Source organism: Lineus longissimus, chromosome 14 (genome assembly GCF_910592395.1).
Source record: "Lineus longissimus chromosome 14, tnLinLong1.2, whole genome shotgun sequence".
NCBI classification, from domain to species: domain Eukaryota; kingdom Metazoa; phylum Nemertea; class Pilidiophora; order Heteronemertea; family Lineidae; genus Lineus; species Lineus longissimus.
Genome location: NC_088321.1, coordinates 2,460,531 through 2,482,335, shown reverse-complemented (window position 1 = coordinate 2,482,335; position 21,805 = coordinate 2,460,531). Strand labels below are relative to the sequence as shown.

General features: G+C 40.7%; 1 protein-coding gene across 7 annotated transcripts in view; it reads right to left on the bottom strand.

Moving 5' to 3' along the window:
• The window catches only part of LOC135498884 (uncharacterized), a 500,658-nt gene that overhangs the window by 373,137 nt on the left and 105,716 nt on the right, over positions 1-21,805 (bottom strand). For 4 of the 7 annotated variants that reach the window (XM_064789395.1, XM_064789393.1, XM_064789396.1 and 1 more), the window contains exons 10-12: positions 19,356-19,478; positions 17,911-17,992; positions 16,964-17,138 (exon numbers count right to left, since the gene is read on the bottom strand). The gene's annotated coding sequence lies outside the window, so the exon portion shown is untranslated. The other 3 variants (XM_064789399.1, XM_064789397.1, XR_010449172.1) reach the window with 3 other exon arrangements.

Genomic DNA, 21,805 nt, shown 5'->3' with positions numbered 1-21,805 from the left:
TTCGGCAGCTTTGCTCATAGCGGCGGGTTGTATTGTCGGAAAGAAAGTCCACTTCATTTGGGGTGGTGTCCGAACACGAGTTACTAACGGGGATAGGAAACCGATTCGTTCTTTTCAGCGATAAAAAGGACTCAAGACACCTAGCTCTTTGACAGGATGTCACGCTGGGGGTTCTTTCACGACTAATTTGCGCATTTATTAGATCCCATGTTCGCTATTTAACCGGTGGAGCCGTAAAATTCGCAAATTTTGAAAATATAATCCACGTACTCCACGAAGATGCTTGCAGGATAGTAAGAGCTTGGCAAGTATGCAATAAAGAAAAACACAGGCCTCTGCGAAGCAAGGATAAGGCTCACTCCTACAACACGATCGCTGTTCAGATCAAGCACGCGGATGATAGCTGCGAGGCATATTTTCCACATGAAAAAAGTTCCGATCCATCCGTTGTCACTTATAAGAAGTTCATTCGTGGCGACACCAAATGAAACGTAATCATCGCTAATAGACTGCAGAAGGTAAAGCGAGTCTGGATATAACCAGTGTTGCCAAATACCGATGAGGTCGATTTAACTTGCGCACAAGAGATTATCAACGTAGGGAACGCCAACCATCACACCGCGTGCGTTCCAGCAGGGAATGCGGAATCCTTTTCCTATACAAAAGGTCGTTGACATCATTATTTAACGAAGAAACTAATCAATCCATTCGCGACATAGCACGCCCTCAGGCCAGGAGTATACTCGAGAAGTGTATCTTTATCCTCGAAGTCCACGATACTTTTTTGCCGATTGAGCTCCCTTGAATTTGCTTTTGATCAGTCGAACAGTACGTGCCATGATCGCATGGTCCGTAAGGAATTTAACGATTGATTCGGAAGTTGTGCGGGGCAAGATATCTAAATCCAACGAAAAGAGGTGCTCTCCTCCGACTTGGTTAGTGTACCACACCAACGAATCCACAAGCTCCAGAAAAAAAGTGGGACATTCTGAGAATGCTAATGCGTTTCGGACCGTGAGCTCGTATTACTAGTACTCCTGATGATAATTGTCTCAAAGTTCCTTGGTGGTTCGCCAGGAGGAATCGACTCATGCTGCGGTGATGAAGTTTTAGAGGCTGTGGCAGCAGCAGCATACGTCTCGGATGACAGTTTCATTGTGGTGATGTCGCGTTCGACTGCACCGACCCTTGAGCGAAGCGCAGTTGTTTCTTTGTGAGCAGCAGAAAGTTCAGAGTTGTCTCTGCCCGACTGTCGCAGCAGCTTACGTCTCAGACGTACCCAAGGCACAGACTGCATAATTTAACCATTGTTTAGATATCATTGTTCATTGACATCCAGGATAGAATGTCACGAGCACGGCGGTTTGTGGCGTCGCAGCCAATATGGCCACCGTGTGCTTGCTTCATGCAGTCCTGTTGAAGTTTGATGGCAACCATTTTTTTCTGTCCTCTGAAAACAATGCCATTATCGACAAGTAGTTCATCGCGAAACGAAACGTACGGTAAGGTGGACGGTTAAACATCTTTCCGAACGTTCAGGATGAGGTGACCTATATAATGACCTATATAATAACTTTTAGTTACACAGATGTCCTGTAGATGGCTCTACTAGTACCTTGCGGGTGGTTACAGGTTTATAAGGTTTCTAATGCCTCCTTGAGTAATATCCCCCCCGCCTGGCTCGGGGGGGGGGGGGGGGGGGGGGGTTAGGACTTGGGTTTTGGTTAGGGGTAGCACTACATATATTATATATAAAGAATTGGTGAATATCATGCAGACAATGTCCATGGCCGGCAGCTGCTCCCCGCTATTTACAGTGGAGCGATGGACTATCAATCCGAAGGCTCCCAGTTCGCGTCCCGCTCAGGATGTTTGTTACTTCTTGTTAGTTATAACTTAGAGTTTTAGCAACCTCATTCTGAGCGTACGGAAAGATGCCCTACCGTGTTACCTTCAGTGCGATTTCCCCGACATGGTCGAACCATCCCGCCACGTACTCAACTTCTGTAGAATGCGATCATCAGTAGTAGCTTGCATTAGTTCCTCAAGTTTGTTGTCGCTAATTGGACTAAAAAACTGTGAGGTCATCACAGTCACTTGATCGCTGATCTAGGTTTACATCTGCTGGTTTGAGAAGCAGCGCGTTAAAGAGTGTTGGCCATTTGCAGTGCCTTTCCTTTTTTTGATACCATATCAAACTGATATATCTTTTATCCAAGGAGTAAGCGTTGCAGCCTCCCCTGTGCTGCGGCCAGTGTGTTTTCTTGTAATAGCTACCACAACGGCATGTGGTCCGTTTCTATTATTACGTCTTCCTTTCCATAAATATAATTGTGAAACATGGAAGAGGTAAAGACGACCGCCATCAGCTCCTTTTCGATTTCTGCGCCCGACATTGCTCTAGATACAACAGCGACTGAAACTTCCCGTGTTGAAAGCAAGCTTCAATGGCACTTTTCCGCATCACTACTATGAAACCCTTATTAAACTACCGTAATGTCCAACATCGAGGTGGTAGAGCTACTGCGTATATCTAAAACTTGACTCTATACCGTCACCTGATGAGTGGTCTGATCTACTGTCATTCGGGAGCGAATAATAATTACACCGCTTGGTTGTTCTATACATAGTATTCTTTTCAACTTACCTTTATGTTAGACTATCCCTTCATTATTTTTTTGCCTACTTCTCAGTTCTTTCTGACTTCTATGAAGAATGCGAATGTGTTTTTTTATAGTACATGTACTTAACCCTAAATCAGGATACTCATCTAGTTAGTAGACCTAATAAACTATTGCTGACACTAGTTTATCCCCAATTATTTTATACAAAACTTCCAATATTCGTTTATATCGAGTTAGTTATATTTGCAGTCTTAGTAAATAGTCGTACCGGAATTACACCTTTAATAATATGCATTTTTATCACCACGGATAGATAGCATTGGCCTGACTCTTCAAACTGCATACACTCAGAGAAAATATCAATGTCTAAATGGGTGCAAAATTGTCACTGAATTGTTTGAATGGGTTGCAGCTACTTCTCCTTAAAGATCGACTAGTTCTTTTATGTTTGATAGTGTTAGCGTATGGTAATGGAATGTTGGCAAAGTATTGCAAATCAGGACATTGATATCGATATGCATTGATTTTTTTTCTATTATGGTGTTTACACTCGTTATATCTCTGCATCTTTACTTTACTTTCAGAGGCAGAAGGTAAGCAATCCCGATTAATAACATTCTTGATGATGAAATATCCCATGGTTATCTTTTGATAACAGTCGATCGATCATCATCGTGACGGAAGGCCGGTACCACAACCGCCCATGACCTTTGTCAAGGTAATGAAGGCTAGAACAACTAAATGAGTATGGAACTGCTCACCTGAAAAGGCATTATTTAATCGGAGATAGAATATTTTCACGGGTGGTATGACAGTCATGTTTTTTAAGTGATGGAGATGACGTACAGTTGATCATTAAAACATCATTTTATTGACATTGCGCTGGAATGCCATCATTAAAAAGACGAGATATATTATCTCATCTATATGCCTGTGCTTCCCCTGCTTCGTTAGCAAACTATTATTTTTGAAAATGAAATTAGGAAAAGTAGCGTTATCTGAGTAACAAAACTCCTGGCGACGGAACTTTTCCCGCCCCACGAGTGCAAGCCGTCGTCCGCCCGATAGTTCGACTGTCATTGCCAGTGTCGTCGTCGTGGGTAGACGAGTGCCGAAATGATGACGTCTATTATCAGCGGACAAAAATCCAGAGAGCGAGAACCGCACTGAGGTGATTTCTGCACCGAGGGCTCAAACAGGTCCTGTCGAGATTAAAATCAAAAATTAAAAGCGTGATGTTTCAATCATAATTTTTTTTCTGCAATTCTGTGTGAAATTTGATGACTTTTGCTGCATGTGTGTTAGGAGGTGACTGGGCAGCTTGCAGCTTGGTAATACTACCCTAATAACTCCGTTGATCCTTTGGCAAAGCAATGATGAATACTGAAGGAATATGGATGTGCTGGCTACACTAGCAATGGTTGCAGGGTAACACAAATACATGAAGTACTACCGTAACTTAGTCAACGAGATAGTTTCCTGTAGAAATCTTCTGGCACGTGATACATCTGGTGTGGCCAAAAAAACGTCCCCGACTCTCCGGGTTAGTAATTAACTTATGCGTATTCAGCATCGGCCACATGCTTAGATATAGATGATATCAATAATTGATTCTTGACAGTATATGACTGTGTATGTCCTTAACATGCATCTTATGACTCTTGCCTTTAAAAGTTATGTCTTAAACTAAAATGAAACGGCCAGGGGCCATTGTGCTCACCGTATACATCTTTTAGTAGGCAGGATCATGCTTAGTTTAGAGGTGAATCAGGTGAACACAATCAGGCATGAAGACTTTTTTTAGATGTGTATTGATGTCAAGTAATAAGACAGGGCAGTATATATAAGTTTATGATCCAACCAATAATTGTCTATGACATCAACAAGATCAATATCGTGTGATTGCTAAGAGTCCCTGCAATAAAAAATTCATCGAAAAAAAGTCATTAATAAGCAAGATATTGCACGTCCTACTTTTTCAGTTTTGACCCCCTGGTGGCCAAATCAAGAATCAGATGAGGCCAAAATTCGATGTCAGAGATTATCTGATGTAGGGGGTTACATGTACCAACTTTCAAGTCCATAGCTTCAGCAGTTAAGAAACGTGCCATAGTTACACTCTAATGGCCAATTTACGCCATTTGACCTCTGTGACCTAGAAAAGGAGGTCAAATCCAAAAATCGTAGGACATGTGGTGTATCCTTGCTAGAAGTCCCTGCCATAAAAATTTTATCGAAAACAATTCACTCAAATAAGCAAGATATTGCACTTCTTCCTTTTTCCATTATGGCCCCCTGGTGGCCGAATAAAGAATCAGATCAGGCCAAAATTCGGCATCAAAGGTTATCTGATGTAGGGGGTTATATGCACCAAGTTTCAAGTTCATAGCTTTACTGGTTAAGAAACGTGCCATAGTTTACACTCCAACGGCCAATTTACGCCATATGACCTCTGCGACCTTGAAAAGTAGGTCAAATTGAAAACCCGTAAGACATGTGATGTATTCTTCCTAAGAGTACCTACCATAAAAATTTTATCGAAAACAAGTCACTTAATATAAGCGAGATATCACACTTTTTAGATATCCACTTTTGGCCCCCTGGTGGCAAAGTTGAGAATCAGATCAAACTGAAATTCAGCACCAGAGGCTATGTGATATAGGGGGTTATATGTACCAAGTTTCAAGTTCATAGCTTTAGTGGTTAAGAAACGTGCCATAGTTTACACTCTAACGGCCAATTTAAGCCATATGACCTCTGTGAACTTGAAAAGTAGGTCAAATTAAAAACCCGTATAATATAAGATGAATATTTGCTATGAGTACCTACAACACAAGTTTCATCGAAAACAAGTCACTAATAAGCGAGATATCACACTTTTTAGATATCAACATTTGGCCCCCTGGTGGCCAAGTTGAGAATCAGATTGGACCGAAATTCAGTGTCAGAGGTCACCTGACCTAGGGGGTGCTGTGTACAAAGTTTTAAGTTCATAGCCCTAGCGGTTAAGAAACGTGCCACTGTTTTTTAAATAGGATACGACGACGGACGACGACGACGGACGATGGACACTGCGGTATTACATAAGACTCCCCTACGGTGAGCCAAAAATCAAGAAAATGTAAGATACAAGTCAGAAAAGACAAAAGGGAAAAGATAAAAAATAATAAAATAAAAAAATATTTTTGGCCGTCCCTGACCGGGGTTTGAACTCACAACCTTTGGATTGCCACAACACGAAAAACACAAAACATGCAATTTCGGCCATATCTGTGTCTGCGTTGTGACCTCTGTGACCTCGACAAGTAGGTCAAATTAAAAACCCATATGATATATGATGTATCCTTGCTATGAGTACCTACCACAAAAGTTTTATCGAAAACAAGTCATCAATCAGCGAATAATCACACTTTTTAGATATCCACATTCAGCCCCCTGGTGGCCAAGTTGAGAATCAGATCAGACCGAAATTCAGCACCAGAGGTTATCTGGTATAGGGGGTTATATGTACTAAATTTCAAGTTCATAGCTGTGGAGGTTGAAAAACGTGCCATAGTTACACTGAAACAGCCAATTTACGCCATTTGACCTCTGTGACCTTGAAAAGTAGATCAAATTAAAAACCCGTATGATATATGATGTATCCTTGCTATGAGTACCTACCACAAAAATTTCATTCCAAACAAGTCATTAATAAGCGAGATATCACACTTTTTAGATATCTACATTCAGCCCCCTGGTGGCCAAATTAAGAATCAGATCGGACCGAAATTTAGTGTCACAGGTCATCTGACCAAGGGAGTCCTGTGTACAAAGTTACAAGTTCATAGGCTTAGCGGTTAAGAAACGTGCCACTGTTTTTGAAACAGGATACGACGACGACGGACGACGACAGACGACGACGGACGACGGACACTGCGGTATTGTAAAGACTCCCCTACGGTGAGCCAAAAAGGCACAAGCCGAAATTTGCTATACTGTACAACTCTCAAGAAAATTTGTCACGACTGTACCTGGCAATCTCGTTCATTTCCTGAAGCTTGACCGAGTGGGTAAAGCTACTGAATATAAGTGCATGGGAATAAGCGCAATGACTCTCTACAATGATCCGAAGTCTGATCAGTTTCAACAGGTTCCAGTCCAATACTATTGGTATCGCCTATCATAAAGATAAAATGATATGTGGTAAAAGAATGGCGACGTAACTGTCCTGCATCGATTTACCTGTGATGACTGTCGATCTAATTCTGCGGCATAAAGAAGCACTTTATTTTTGATACCAATGATGAGGCGCGAGCAGTTGAAAGTTATTAAAATTCACCAATATTGAGCATAACATAGGGGAATCAAAGTTGAGTTGTGAAAATATTTGATTCGGTAGATTTGCACTTCTGTACTGTTTCGCTGGATATACGACTTTGAATTCTTGCATATATTTTTTTCCACCTGATTTTGTATATTGTTCTTATGTAGTTTGAATTTGCACTTTACTTACTCTGAATCAAGGCTTTATAAAGTGCACCGTGCGATAGGTTGAGCCACGCAATTCACTTGCAGTCCGGTTTCTTCCGTTTTTAGAGTAAATGAAAGTCATGTCCCTTCTGTGTTGTTGTCTGCATTTAAATCAAAGCTAGAAAAATACATAGAACGGTATAAGATTGGACAGGTGAACCGTAAGTAAATTGTCAAATGAGTTAATCATTTTCGCGCTTTTGAAAAAAAGTCGTGCTTTCCCGTGGCGCTAAAAAACGCCTCGACGTGAATTTCATAACCTGTTCCAACTGGAGTCGGTACTCTTGAAATGAACGTTTTTGAGGTTTCGAAAGAGGTTTTTTTTCATTCAAAACAAATATGCTCCCCGTTTCCCCGAAGAACCTCGACGGAGATGCATATTCGTGTTGACTGAGACTGAAAAAAAGTTTTTCTAAAGCTCATAAAAACTAATACGTTGCTTGCTTTCACTGTTTAGCGGGACTGTTATTCTTGCAATCAGCAGAATGTTGGTCATCTGATATCATGAATTATGTATTGAAGCTGTTTCTGCCATACTTCTGATGTGCCTTGAATCTGATAATTTCCCCTACGCGGTTTTGGAATTGAAATGTTGACTATTATTCTGTCAAAAGCTCTCAATACCGGGCCGTTTTTAAGGAAAGTTTTCGATTTTCGCTTCAATTGTAAAAAGTTGTAATAATTAGGTCTTAGGTGAAACCCCCCATAAATCATATGTTTTCTAGAGGGGATTAACAGGCTTGTCGATCGGTGTTGATGCAAATTCACACTCCTGCAATAACCAGTGATCACTCATCAATTTTGATTGATTGGTTTTGTGTTTGTCCTTCATTTACGCCTGTCTATCGTTCCGGACCCTTGAAAGAGTCTCCTGAACTCCAAACACACAAAAAACCCCAAAAAATTGCCCTGTTGACATGCAATGACGTAATGCAACACAGCACTTCCTGGCTCAGCACACAATTAAATCAAACAGTGGCGCCATCTGCACATTGCCGGTCAAGTCAGAGATCACTCGGCAACATGCCCTATCGTATAAGGGAAACCTTCAAGAAACGCTTATGAAAATGGGGAGTTTTTGAATGGCCCGGTTAGAACCTATGGCGGGAAAAATCCAGATAAATCTTAGCAGTTTCGAGTTCCCCTCAGATAGTTAATTAATTTGGCTGGGCATCTCGGTAACATTGCAAAACGTTGTATTACATTACTGACTCCGGTCAATGGACTGCATCTCGGTAACATTGCAAAACGTTGCATTACATTACTGACTCCGGTCAATGGACTGCATAAGACATGTAAGAGGTAACCACCAATTTAGTCATTTTTACTACGTTCAGCTGGCCTCACGACCGGATCTCTTTAACAATAACAGGTTATGCCTACCTTATAACATGTATAAGGATTCATACCATAGTGACCGAATTCGCTGTCGGTGGTATAATGGTTTGTCAAATAGCAAACGACTACATTGTATTGTGGTCGGCGGTAATCAAGAGGTCAACCCACCAAGCCAGGAAACGTGACTGGACGGTTGAATTAATGAAACGGCCAGGGGCCATTGTGCTCACCGTATACATCTTTTAGTAGGCAGGATCATGCTTAGTTTAGAGGTGAATATGGTGAACACAATCAGGCATGAAGACTTTTTTTAGATGTGTATTGATGTCAAGTAATAAGACAGGGCAGTATATATAAGTTTATGATCCAACCAATAATTGTCTATGACATCAACAAGATCAATATCGTGTGATTGCTAAGAGTCCCTGCAATAAAAAATTCATCGAAAAAAAGTCATTAATAAGCGAGATATTGCATGTCCTACTTTTTCAGTTTTGACTCTCTGGTGGCCAAATCAAGAATCAGATCAGGCCAAAATTCGGTGTCAGAGATTATCTGATGTAGGGGGTTACATGTACCAACTTTCAAGTTCATAGCTTCAGCAGTTAAGAAACGTGCCATAGTTACACTCTAATGGCCAATTTACGCCATTTGACCTCTGTGACCTAGAAAAGGAGGTCAAATCCAAAAATCGTAGGACATGTGGTGTATCCTTGCTAGAAGTCCCTGCCATAAAAATTTTATCGAAAACAATTCACTCAAATAAGCAAGATATTGCACTTCTTCCTTTTTCCATTATGGCCCCCTGGTGGCCGAATAAAGAATCAGATCAGGCCAAAATTCGGCATCAAAGGTTATCTGATGTAGGGGGTTATATGCACCAAGTTTCAAGTTCATAGCTTTACTGGTTAAGAAACGTGCCATAGTTTACACTCTAACGGCCAATTTACGCCATATGACCTCTGTGACCTTGAAAAGTAGGTCAAATTGAAAACCCGTAAGACATGTGATGTATTCTTCCTAAGAGTACCTACCATAAAAATTTTATCGAAAACAAGTCACTTATAAGCGAGATATCACACTTTTTAGATATCCACTTTTGGCCCCCTGGTGGCAAAGTTGAGAATCAGATCAAACTGAAATTCAGCACCAGAGGCTATGTGATATAGGGGGTTATATGTACCAAGTTTCAAGTTCATAGCTTTAGTGGTTAAGAAACGTGCCATAGTTTACACTCTAACGGCCAATTTACGCCATATGACCTCTGTGACCTTGAAAAGTAGGTCAAATTGAAAACCCGTAAGATATGTGATGTATTCTTCCTAAGAGTACCTACCATAAAAATTTTATCGAAAACAAGTCACTTATAAGCGAGATATCACACTTTTTAGATATCCACTTTTGGCCCCCTGGTGGCAAAGTGGAGAATCAGATCAAACCAAAATTCAGCACCAGAGGCTATGTGATATAGGGGGTTATATGTACCAAGTTTCAAGTTCATAGCTTTAGTGGTTAAGAAACGTGCCATAGTTTACACTCTAATGGCCAATTTACGCCATATGACCTCTGTGACCTTGAAAACAAGGTCAAATTAAAAACCCGTATAATATAAAATGTATATTTGCTATGAGTACCTACAACAAAAGTTTTATCGAAAACAAGTCACTAATAAGCGAGATATCACACTTTTTAGATATCGACATTTGGCCCCCTGGTGGCCAAACAGAGAATCAGATCGGACCGAAAATCAGTGTCAGAGGTCAGCTGACCTAGGGCATTCTGTGTACAAAGTTTCAAGTTCATAGCCCTAGCAGTTAAGAAACGTGCCACTGTTAGGATACGACGACGACGACGACGACGACGACGACGACGGACACAGCGCTATCGTATAGACTCCCCTTACGGTGAGCCAAAAACAAAACGACCCAAAAAACGTCAGACCCCAAACCCTGAAATTATCATGGTCATGACCTGTCAAATATTCCATGGAATGATGCCCTGTGTGAGGTTTTTTCTGCCCTGCAAGTATTAGGCTCAAGAGTTATGTTCGGAATAATATATGGCAGTTGATTTCTGGAAAATAACTTAAGATGAAGTACCATTCTCGTCGTTATTTAGTGGCCGCGTTGTCGAAAAGCAATGTCACACAACACTGATAAAGGTTACGCACTCGAAATGAACGTCAAGCCATTTATTCATTTTTAACTTGCAAATCAGCTTTTTGACCACAACGGGTTAATCTAAGCCCCCGAACCACATTAAGTAAGCAACATAGACTGAAATATTTTCAACACACCAAATTCTCAAGTTAAGAAGAACTACTAGTATTATATTTCAAATGTAAAATAATACCATTCAACTGGTATGGTGAAACCAGGCATTGATTTCAAAATGAAACCGCGAGCTGATTGGTTTAATTCAGGTACGTAAACTTAAAAATGTGTAAGTGGGACAGGTAATCCGTGTAATATAATGTTTGACACATTTTTTTAACATGTTATCTCGAAATAATCAGTCGTTTGACAGTATTATAATCTCATTATAATCATAATAGGAACGAATTTTCATAGAGCGTTACAACCATATATACGCAATGAAAGTTGCTAACATCTTCATGATGTAGACGTTTATTTACACTATATACATATTCCACGATCAATTTCGGTTCGCTCGAACCCTCATCAGAATTTTCATATATCCAATTTTGCGTCAGCAGATCTAGACTATCTGATGTTCACATTTAGTGAGCAAACCTTAAAACGAACGAATTTTAATTTGGTGCTCAATGCATTTCATTAATACACATGATCCAAACTAAACCATCGTTTCATGAGTACAGCCCATCGATTTGCTGGGACACCGTGGTCGCTGTCTCCATAGGAGACGAACGTCATTAGAAATACGGCTCAGCTCAAGACGTACCCGTAGGGAACAAACAAGAAGTCAGTCAAAACGTCAATCGACCTTGTCACTAAGTAGGTCTTAATGAACGAACAATAAAAACTAAATTGATCGTTTCGACAGGATACGGTTCGAACGTTTTTATAGTGTCTGGATCATTGTTCGAATTTGTTGAACATGACTTAACTGGGAAAGAAAGGACAGCTGCTCGTACTAAATCAACATTGTCTCGCATTAATACTTTTTGGGGATCGTCCCCCATTTCGGCTGTGACTGAAGCTGTGGAGGTAGGTTTAAAGTGGCCTTTCAAAGTGTGTTCAAGTTCGAAGATAGTAATTCATGGTTCTTGATTTCGACCAAATTGATAGCGAAGGCCATGCCAGTTGGATCGATCAGTTACAAATGGTACTGATGAAATAACAATGTGCATCAATGCAAGTAAACCTATGCCACTCTTATGCTCTGGCTGGATGAAAAGTGAGATCATGATTCATCGTGTGGCGGGAGCAGACATTCGTCGTGTAGAGCCTATTTATGCAAAATACTCAGTGAATGTGACAATCACGGCTAGTGGTCAAGTTACGTCATCTCAAATATGTCATGATATTTCGAATTCTCGACAGAACTCAGCTGATTGTTCTTTTGGTCTTGTGCTTATAGCCATCATCATCTCTTGCAGGGGGCTCTTTTTGACCGCTATTCAATTCAAACCTATGCCGTGTACGTAATGGAAACTTCCAAAACTGTTACTATTCTATTTGATAGCGGCTCCCTTGTCTCTATGATGAACGCCGATTATGCTCAGGAATAAGATTTAGTCTCCAATGATGTCGTTATAACTATCAGCCAAGTCGGCGGTCAAGAAGCATCTCATATACAACAAAGTGGCTGCTGTTTCCTTTGGACAGTCGATGATCGTTTGTGTCAGTGAAGTCCACAGTTCAGTACTTTGAGTCCAATTGTAGCAAAATTTTTGAAAGGGCAATGAGTTGAACACTATATGGAACTGCAAAAATGGTATCTCAACAGAAAACGGAGAGCAATGATTTAGGTACAATAAAGATGATCATCACATCACAATATCATTTAGTGGTAAATCGAAAGATCCTGATTCGGTAGACATGACCACAATTACTGATTGCTTGAAGTTCAATGTTCAACAGAGACTTTTGCGAAATTGGTTTTAAGATGTGACAAATAACGACACATCACAGAGCACAAAACGCGACATGACCACAATTACTGATTGCTTGAAGTTCAATGTTCAATAGAGACTCGTTTATAGTCTCAGAATCGCTTAACGACGCAAATACGGTCTAAAGGCCTTCATACACTACATGACAAAAGTAGAAATCAGCTGCTACAAAAGTCACCTTCGACAAAAGACATTCTGGTGACATTCCACAGAAGTCGAAATTTCTTCATACACTGATAGACATGTGGACGTCCAAAACGCACCTGCGACATATGTTTCCAGGTGACACTCGACAATAGTCAATAATGTAGCACACATTTGCTACAAAATGATCCCGACAGGCCACAGAATCACCATTTGCCACAAATATTTTTGTGACTTTCCACAGTTGTTGACTGGTCACTACACATTCATGACATTCCACGTCAACAATGACCAAAACTCTTCTACACCGACGTCACACTTCATAACCATGGCAGACACCGAACTGGTCGCATCGGTATGTCTGTCTCTCATTTATCCATCATTCGGCGAAGACGAACCAGACGAATGCGATTTTCTTGATTGCGTCATCTGTTGTTAACATAAACAACGGCGGGTATTAAAACAGTACAAGCACTCAAGTATAATCAACATGAATGACATTTCACACTTTGCTACAGAATCTTTGCCTGTAGCCTGTGTACCAGGCAAAGGGAAATGGGTCCACGTGCGATTTGCTCTGTCCTCATTCAAATTTAAACGACCAACATGGATTCATAAGTAGTGGATGAATTACGTTAAAATCACAGGGTTTACATCCAATTTTCTTGTATTGTCTTCCAAGCAAATAATATTAAACTGGATAGTAACATTTTGTTCATTTATTTCTTGGGTAAACGTGTATTGAAATTGGTCAGGGCATTTTTCCAACATTACCAATGTGAACCTTACCGGTGACGTCCAATTCAGTAGCGATTTCGGCTATCTTTTTCCTCTTTTCGTTCCTATCGTGGTACAGAGGGGACTTGACGTTGAAAATACATTCTTGCACCCCCCAAAGATCACAAAATCTACATTGCAAATTTTTTTTTGATAACAAGCCACAAAATGACTTCTGTCATGCAGTGGTTGGAGGCCTTTAGATCAAAGTTCAACAGAGACTCGGTTTACTATATATGTGGGTCCTAAATAGCACCATGAGAAGGAAGAACACAAAGACAATGTTCCATTCTCAATACCGAAACTACAACGAGGTTTATTGAACTTAACACAGACGGCGCCACCAACGTAAGGCGCGAATTACAAGGAGTAGAATACACAGCAAATCCCCCCTTGCTAAATTTTGAGTTGTACACAATCAAAATACCAGAAAAGAATCAAATTATCCATAACTGAACATTATTATGAACCTGACAACTACTGTATCTATGAATCAATTTAACTACTGAGACGCAAAAAATTTTTTGCAGTCCAGAGACCTCTATTAGCCAGCGTGTACATTATGTGGTACATTTTAACTCTCTCAGTGCCCAGGATTTGGGCATTTTTGGGCATTGTCACTACCCAAAATCTCACAAAAATAATTGAGATACACTCATCAAAATTCTTCAAAACCTTTGTCTTTACCTCCTGTTTCAATAAAACAGCAGTAATAAGTAGGGGCATACTAGGATTATGTTCTAAATTTTTTTGAGGGAGTGGTATTTTTGGCCGATTTTCACCATTTTTCACCTAAAATGAGGGGTGGCAAACCCCACCCCACCCTCTCAGTCGAAAAAATTATTCAATTTGGACGCCCCAGGCCAGAGAAACCATATGAACCACATTTGAGTAGCTGGGGACATCTGGTGTCGTCTGGAGGAACTAAAATACCTTAATATTTAGGTCGTACATGTACGTCCTTGGGCACTGAAAGAGTTAATGAACATAGGTTGGTGAAAAAAGTACACCAAGGGTGCTTTAATTCCCACCAAATTTTATATGTGTTATGAAGAGGCTTTTATCAAAATAATAGTAAAATTTCAAAACATTCCAATATCGATTGCCTGAGAAAAATTGATTTGTGTACAGGATTGCCATCAAATCGTCACTTGCGGACTGGGCCTATTAGAATACAAGTTCTAAACTGGCCACTGACACAATATTTCCTTAAATTAATTATCAAAAATTATATCCCTGTTATGGCCTGGCTCTGTAGATTAAGAATCCACCAAAGATTGAAGAATAAATCCACTTTCACCCATCACAGTCATGTATTTACCACAGCTTCACAGTTCAGTACGGACTATGACTGTCAGTGCCAAACTTCCGCCTGTGGATGAATACATGTCTCTGCCCTAGTAGAGAGCCAGTTTTGACCCCAGGTCAGAATTTCTGCCATTTCCCGATTCCCCTAGAAGTTCACAACAGTCTGCTAAAGAAAGTTTTAAATAATATTGACCTCTAAATAAATTTGAGGAGTTCATCTACTCAAAGCTATATCTGAATGTGCCACGCCCACCTTTTAATTCTGAAGCTAAACCAAACTTAAGAGCTAATAATTTTGTCAAATATGACTTAATACTATGGAGCACTGTTTGTTTTATACAAGGACTATACATGTAATCAGAAATAACAATATATTGGCACATGTCATCATTGGCTCTGGTGCCCAATGCCGCAAGGGTCTGCACTTATACTCTGTAAATGCGTTGAAATCCGACAAATATGTCGATTCATTAAAAAGAGAGAAAAAATGCTCAAATGCTTTGTTATGAATCCACCTCAACAGATAGTAGATGTTAAATTGGTCACATTCTCCGATGAGGATATATCGTGCCGGTACAGCCTTGTCCTTGAAGAGTGATCTGATGCATCAGTGCCTCAATCAGAGATTGCGAAGTGAACTGACAGGACCCAGGTCTTGCAGGATACTGCAACCAGTAGAAGAGTCTGAAAAAAAATGACTAATTCTGACTGCATGTAAGGCCCTACATCAACTGATAGTACAGTTCATAGGCATGAAATATATCACATACAACACTATGGATAGGCCTACAACACAGTACATATCAGTCTCAATTTTTGGATTTCTGTTCAATAGCATGGAATGAGTAATGCAACTCTGCTAAGGGTTAAAATGTATGATAATTCATTTAAAACTGATTCAAAAACATGCAAAAGAAGTGTAAACAATGTGAAGGGTCGAGAAAATAAGACAAAATCTGTCTACATTTAAGTCTCCCGCAAGAATGCTGCCATGTTTCCAATAGTACTAGAGAACCAATGTTGGCCCCAGGTCAAATGTTCTGCTGTTTTCAGATTCCCACTAGATGTCCACATTACTGTGCAAAAGGAATTTTTGAATTATATCGAATTGTAAAATTTTTATTCGAGTTCATCTTCTTGCTATGTCCGGCCTCAAATTCTATGTTGAAGTGATGTGGGCGTGGCAAATTCTTAAATACCGAATGTAATATTTCTGTTAAAAATTATTAAATCCTACCAAGCACTGTTAGTTTGAAATAAAGGATATATACATCACTATAGGGAAGATCAGTGGCGTAGTGGTTAGAGCACCGGTCTCATAATCAGGAGGTCGTTGGTCGATTCTCAGAAGGGTCACTGCTGTTTCGTCTTTGTGTCTTTAAGCAAGGCACTTAACCCTACTTGCTTCTCTCCACCCAGGAATAAATGTGTACCTAGCTGGCAGAGTTGGCACACTATGAATGTTAGTCCTGAGCGCTGTATAGCTGTAGCTCGGACCTGTAATACTCCCAGAGAGTAGAGCTTGAACTAAGAATGTACAGGCCAATAGCTAGGGGTAATGTGAAGCACTTTGAGCGACTGAAACCAGTTGGATTTAGTGCTATATAAGTCTCATAATTATTTATTATTAGAAAGAAAGAGTTTTTGAGTTCATATGGTCAATGTTGGATGTCCCAGGGCCAGGTTTCTAAGTTTGGGTAGTTACCATGACAACGGATTATAGAAATTGTCTCAAGAACACTGAGTCTGAATTTTCAAAAAGTCACATTTCCAGATTACTTCAGATTCACACTTGCCTACCTATCAAGTTTGAACTTCGCATGGCCAGCAAAGAGCATGTGTGGCCAATTCAAAGTGCACCCCTTTGACCCTGAGAAACCGTATTTACTCGCATTCTAAACTTGAAAGACCAAAGGACACATGTGTACCACATGTTTGTTTTTCATTTGGATAAGACTTTTGTTATGGCTAAAATATTTGTTTATCTCAGCAACTCATCAGTACAAAGAAGCACAATGATGAACCATCCCAATATCCTCAAGCTTCAACTAGGTATGCTCGGGGGGGGGGGGGTCACTTTACATGTGGACTCCACAGAGTAAACTTCAACTCAAGATGCCTAAGCTCAGCAAAAAGCCGTGGATTTCAAGTTGGTCACTCTTACCACTCGCCCTACAGCAGGACAATGCCTCCAGAGAAAATCGATGGTAGCTGGTCTCGTTTCAGTCATGAGGATTACAACAATGTTGTGCGGGAGCGATCGGATGGGATAATCTATGCACCGACGGTCGAGAACACAGTCAGCCCACTGAAGATACTTCGCCGGAGGGGACAGGATGCTGCAAAGGACAATACGGATGTAAAACTAACTGAGGATATTAACTTCATTGCCAGCAAATTTAAAATTCTTGAAATGCTGAATGGGTGTGCAGAACTCCATTTTAACTTTATTGGTCACTGTGACATTCCAAAGTTTTAGATAGAACATGACATCAAGAAGGGTGCTAGTGCTCGCTGAACACTGAGGTGTGCAAATTGTAATTTTGCTTGTGGGAAGCATTATTCTAAACTCTATAATGAAATAGAGAAGCAAGGCCATGGTGCAAAGCAGGGTGAAATAAATGTTGCATTGGCACTGGCTTCTCAGGAAATTGGTAGCCAATCAAAGACTAGGACATTACTGTCAATAGCAAATGTTCCACCAATGTCGAAATCAAGTTTACAAAACACTGTCAACAGGGTTGGGATGGAAACTGTTGAACTGAATAAGGATGACTTGAAGAGACAACAGGATTATCTAAAAGAGGTGAAAAGAATGAGATGTGATCAATCAGGAGTCAGTGCTCAAATGGATACAGTCTACAATAGTGTTACTATTGCCAGACGAAGTAGGCCCGGTCAAACCGCAACTCAAGCGGTGGGATTAGTTCGTGAAATGAGACACCGTCCCACAAAATCATTGCAGTAGGCTTTTAGGAAGAGGGTTCCAACAAAAGTGTGGCACAGATGAAGCACATGATGGATGCAAGGCGAATCTTCCAGATTATCAAGTTCTCAGGGAATATGACATTGGTAATATGGTTGGCTTAGAGTTGGCAGCTAATCACTTACTTGTTCATTGCTGTAAAACCGACGGCGACGGTAGATGTAGTGCCGGCATGGAGGATGCTTTCAGCACCTTTCTTGGGAAGGCCTTAAAAGTAGAAAGGATGTCGGATACATATCATTTGGGTCAAGCCCAATTTCGAAAAGGCATGAGAGCCCAATTTTCAAAGGAAATGTTTGCTGGTATGAAGGCACCTGATGCAGCAGAGGCGAAGAAATGTCTCTCCAGTGACATTGCAATCCGTGCATCCACAATTTTCGATACCCTGTTTAAAAAGTATCATGGGGACACTGACCAAATTGGTGAAAACTTAGCCACAATAGTGGACAATCTGATCGCTTGTTCCGACGGTGACTGCAGCCAGTGTTCAATCTAAACAACCGTATGCGATGGCCAAGGTTCTTGTTGGAGTGCATGCAAACTAGGCAACTTGGAGTTGTCAGCCATGGACCTCAACATGAGTGATGCTGACCAGCTTCTAGTGAGAAGCATACTGGAGATGAAGTTGATCAAAACATGTCTAAATGAAATGGTCCAGGGACCATGAGCTCACCTGTGTCAAAGGGAAGGCTATGGGGTCAGTGATTCTGACATTGGTAAAGCTGTATATATCATTTTATGGTCAGACCAGCAATTGTCAATGACCCCTGTATGATCCACATGATGTTCATTTGTAAATACAAGGTCTAATTCGGTGTGGTAATCAGTTGTTTCTTCAGTGACTGTTTGCTTCATGTTATATTCCTGGAGAAAGAATTTTTCAAGTTTGGCATTGAAATGTTCACCTCCCGCTATTGAATTCATGTTGAAGTCGCCAAGAATAACATATGTTTCAGTCGGCTGGTATGATCGGAGGCAGGTGGTGTTGGCCTCCTATTGGCCAAACTGTGAATTGTATTACGCCAAGATTCGGTCTCTGAGTAGGGGTCACCCAGGGGTACATTTGTACCAAGTTTGAGATCTCTGGCTGAAGTGGTTACGAAACGTGCCACCACCGACTAACGGTGTTACTGCCGACAAACTTTGACCTCTGTGAGCTTCAAAAGTACGTAAAATCAAAAACCCGGAGAATATTCGATGTCCCATTGGTAGAAGTACCTACCATATTTTTTTCAAATTTTTCAGACCGGTGATACGGGAGAAAACACAATTTTTCCATTTTTGACCTCTGGCCCCCTGGTGGCAAAACCTTGTATCATATGAGGCCTCGATTCGGTCTCTGAGTAGCGGTCACCTAGGGGTACATGTGTACGGAGTTAGAGTTCAAAAGCTTGAGCAGTTACAAAACGTGCAACCCATGTCTAACGACGACGACGACAACGACCGACGGACACTGCGTGATGCTAAAGGCTCACAGGTGAGCCAAAATATATGACATGCGACAAACACACAGGCCTGTGAGAGTGCCAATCGGCAATTGAATTTGATTGTCCCAAAAAACGTGACTCACCTTAAAAACTATCGCAGTCATGTTCATGCAGCAATCCACACCATGAACAATACACGGGGAAAGTCCATTCCACTGAAGCTCAAGAGACTTGGTGCCCGAATTTCAGCAGCAGCAATGAATTGTCTGAAAGAAATGGACAATAGGAAATGGTACTATAAGAAATTGGAAAGCGAGCTAAAAACTAGGATTAGATGACGAGTTGTGAGGACAATCCGAATGCGTGCTTTCTATCAAGCCAAGAGAAGGGGGGCAGTTAAAGACATGGATTACCATAAGGACAGGCTAGAACTGGAGGAGGAGGGTGGATTAAAGGCCATATATCAAGGTTTGAAAACATGCTTGATACTCATGAAATATGTTGAGGGTTAAAAAAACAAGATCCCAGACATTAAAAAAATTCTAATAATAAAGTCATTATTTAGTTATTTCAATTTTCAATTTTAAACTATTTGAATTTCCCACCACACACAACTTTAGATTAGTTCCACATGTGGCCGCTAGGGATTTTTTGATGACGTAGATCAGGTCAGTCAGAACAAAGCAAGATGGCTTCCGCATACAGTTCAGAGAGTGAGAGCAGTGAATTTGAGGATGTTTTGGTCGATACAGAAGGATATTTAAACGTTGAGCTGTACATGTTCGAGCCATTAATATCACTAGATCATAATGAGAGTGATCATTCGGACGAAAGTGATTAGAATTTGTGGTTAATCAATTTGCATGGCAGACCTGCCGATATAGCAAAGAAGACATTGATAGACGGTTGCAGATGCATAACATGTATGATTTTTGAACAGACTAATGTTGCACAATATTGTTTCGCCTCGTCAGTGTTGTATCGCCAGTTATGTCATGACGCTGAACTACTATTGAAAAGTGACGGTATTATGCACAATCATCTTGACGTGACGATATAATGCCGTGCAACGTTAGATAGGCCTAGATGTCAGATGACAATAATCTGTCATTGACAGTGGCTGTCACTGACACTGACCTGTGTCGCTGTCACCTTGCTATGGCTGGAACACAAGAAGACACTATGCGGTATCACAGGCCCCAATGGGGCCTACACATTATGTATAACAACCGACCTCAGCAGCCTCGGGCATTAAATGCAATTGACATGGTTGGAACAGCTGTTTTTAACAAGTGGCATTTAATATTCAGTTGGATGCAGATATCCGGCTTCATGTGATAATCCGTATCGATAAAGTGATCACTGCAAAGTTTGGCCGAAGGCCCAGGCTTCCAACACTCCAAACGTTTGCACTTCCGAATCCACAGCTTCCTCCTCTCTCGTTCAACTGGCTTTGGAAATTCATGAAAATGGGTCCCATCCGTCATTCGATTGTTCTTTGTGCTAGCCTTGACACAATTCGGAGCCACACAATACACCATAGTGAATGAAACACATTACTTCCAGGTGTGCATAATTAATTAAGGCCCTCCTGCTTTTATGATTGCATAACATGTACAGATGACCTGATCTACATCACAACTTTTGCTGAACCCGCCGCCTGGCTCTAACAAGCCAGTTGCTAGCCTGATCAGGTAATCAAGTTGTCAAACACATAATTGGCTATATCTTCAAAATGGATAGAGCTAATTGCATTTGGTTTTCTGTATTGTATAAAGTGTTAGGTACACTTTTGAAATCGTCTTACAGCAGAAAATGGCAAAAAAACCTTGATATATGACCTTTAAAGGAGAGAGCTAAGAGACTAGCAAGAGATTACAACCACCAGTTTCGACAACACACAGCAATTTCATCCAGCTCAGAAACAATTTAATATATCACTAGCTTCACTTTACACTCACTATTATACTACATGTAGTTTGACCTTGCATTTACCTCAAAACAAGCAGTCTTTTTTATCTAAGTGCCCAAAGCATTTCTTTTCAGCCAGGCAAGTCTTCCTCTGGTTGTTGATACCCCTCGCTTCTAAACTCAAGTGGTCAACATTGACACACAGCACATTCATTGTGGCATTTGTGAGAGACATCAAGTCCAAAAGGCAAGGGGCCACCATAGTAAGCAATATAAGCAAGCCTATGGCATGTATGGGCCCTGTGCTTTTTGCTGCACCCGTTCCGTGTCTCCCCATAACTACGACTATACCCAGTCCATACACAGACTGTTATACACTATTCGACTTCAGACCAGGTTCGCTGTTCTGGTTTATTTTCAGTTTTAAGGTCTGAATCCATGATTGCGGCTGAAAGGGTTAATATGTACAATAATGCCATAAATATTGGTTCAACTACAAGAAAAAGGAATGAAAAGGACGTGCAGAATAGAGAAATAAAATGTGCGTGCAAGCATGGCAAGTGTCAAATTTTTCATACCTGGTCAACCATTTTGACTACTAGGCCGGAGCCCTCTATTAAAACCTGTGTACATTAAGTCTACATTGTTGTTCATATGTTTTGATAAAAAAAGTACACCTTGG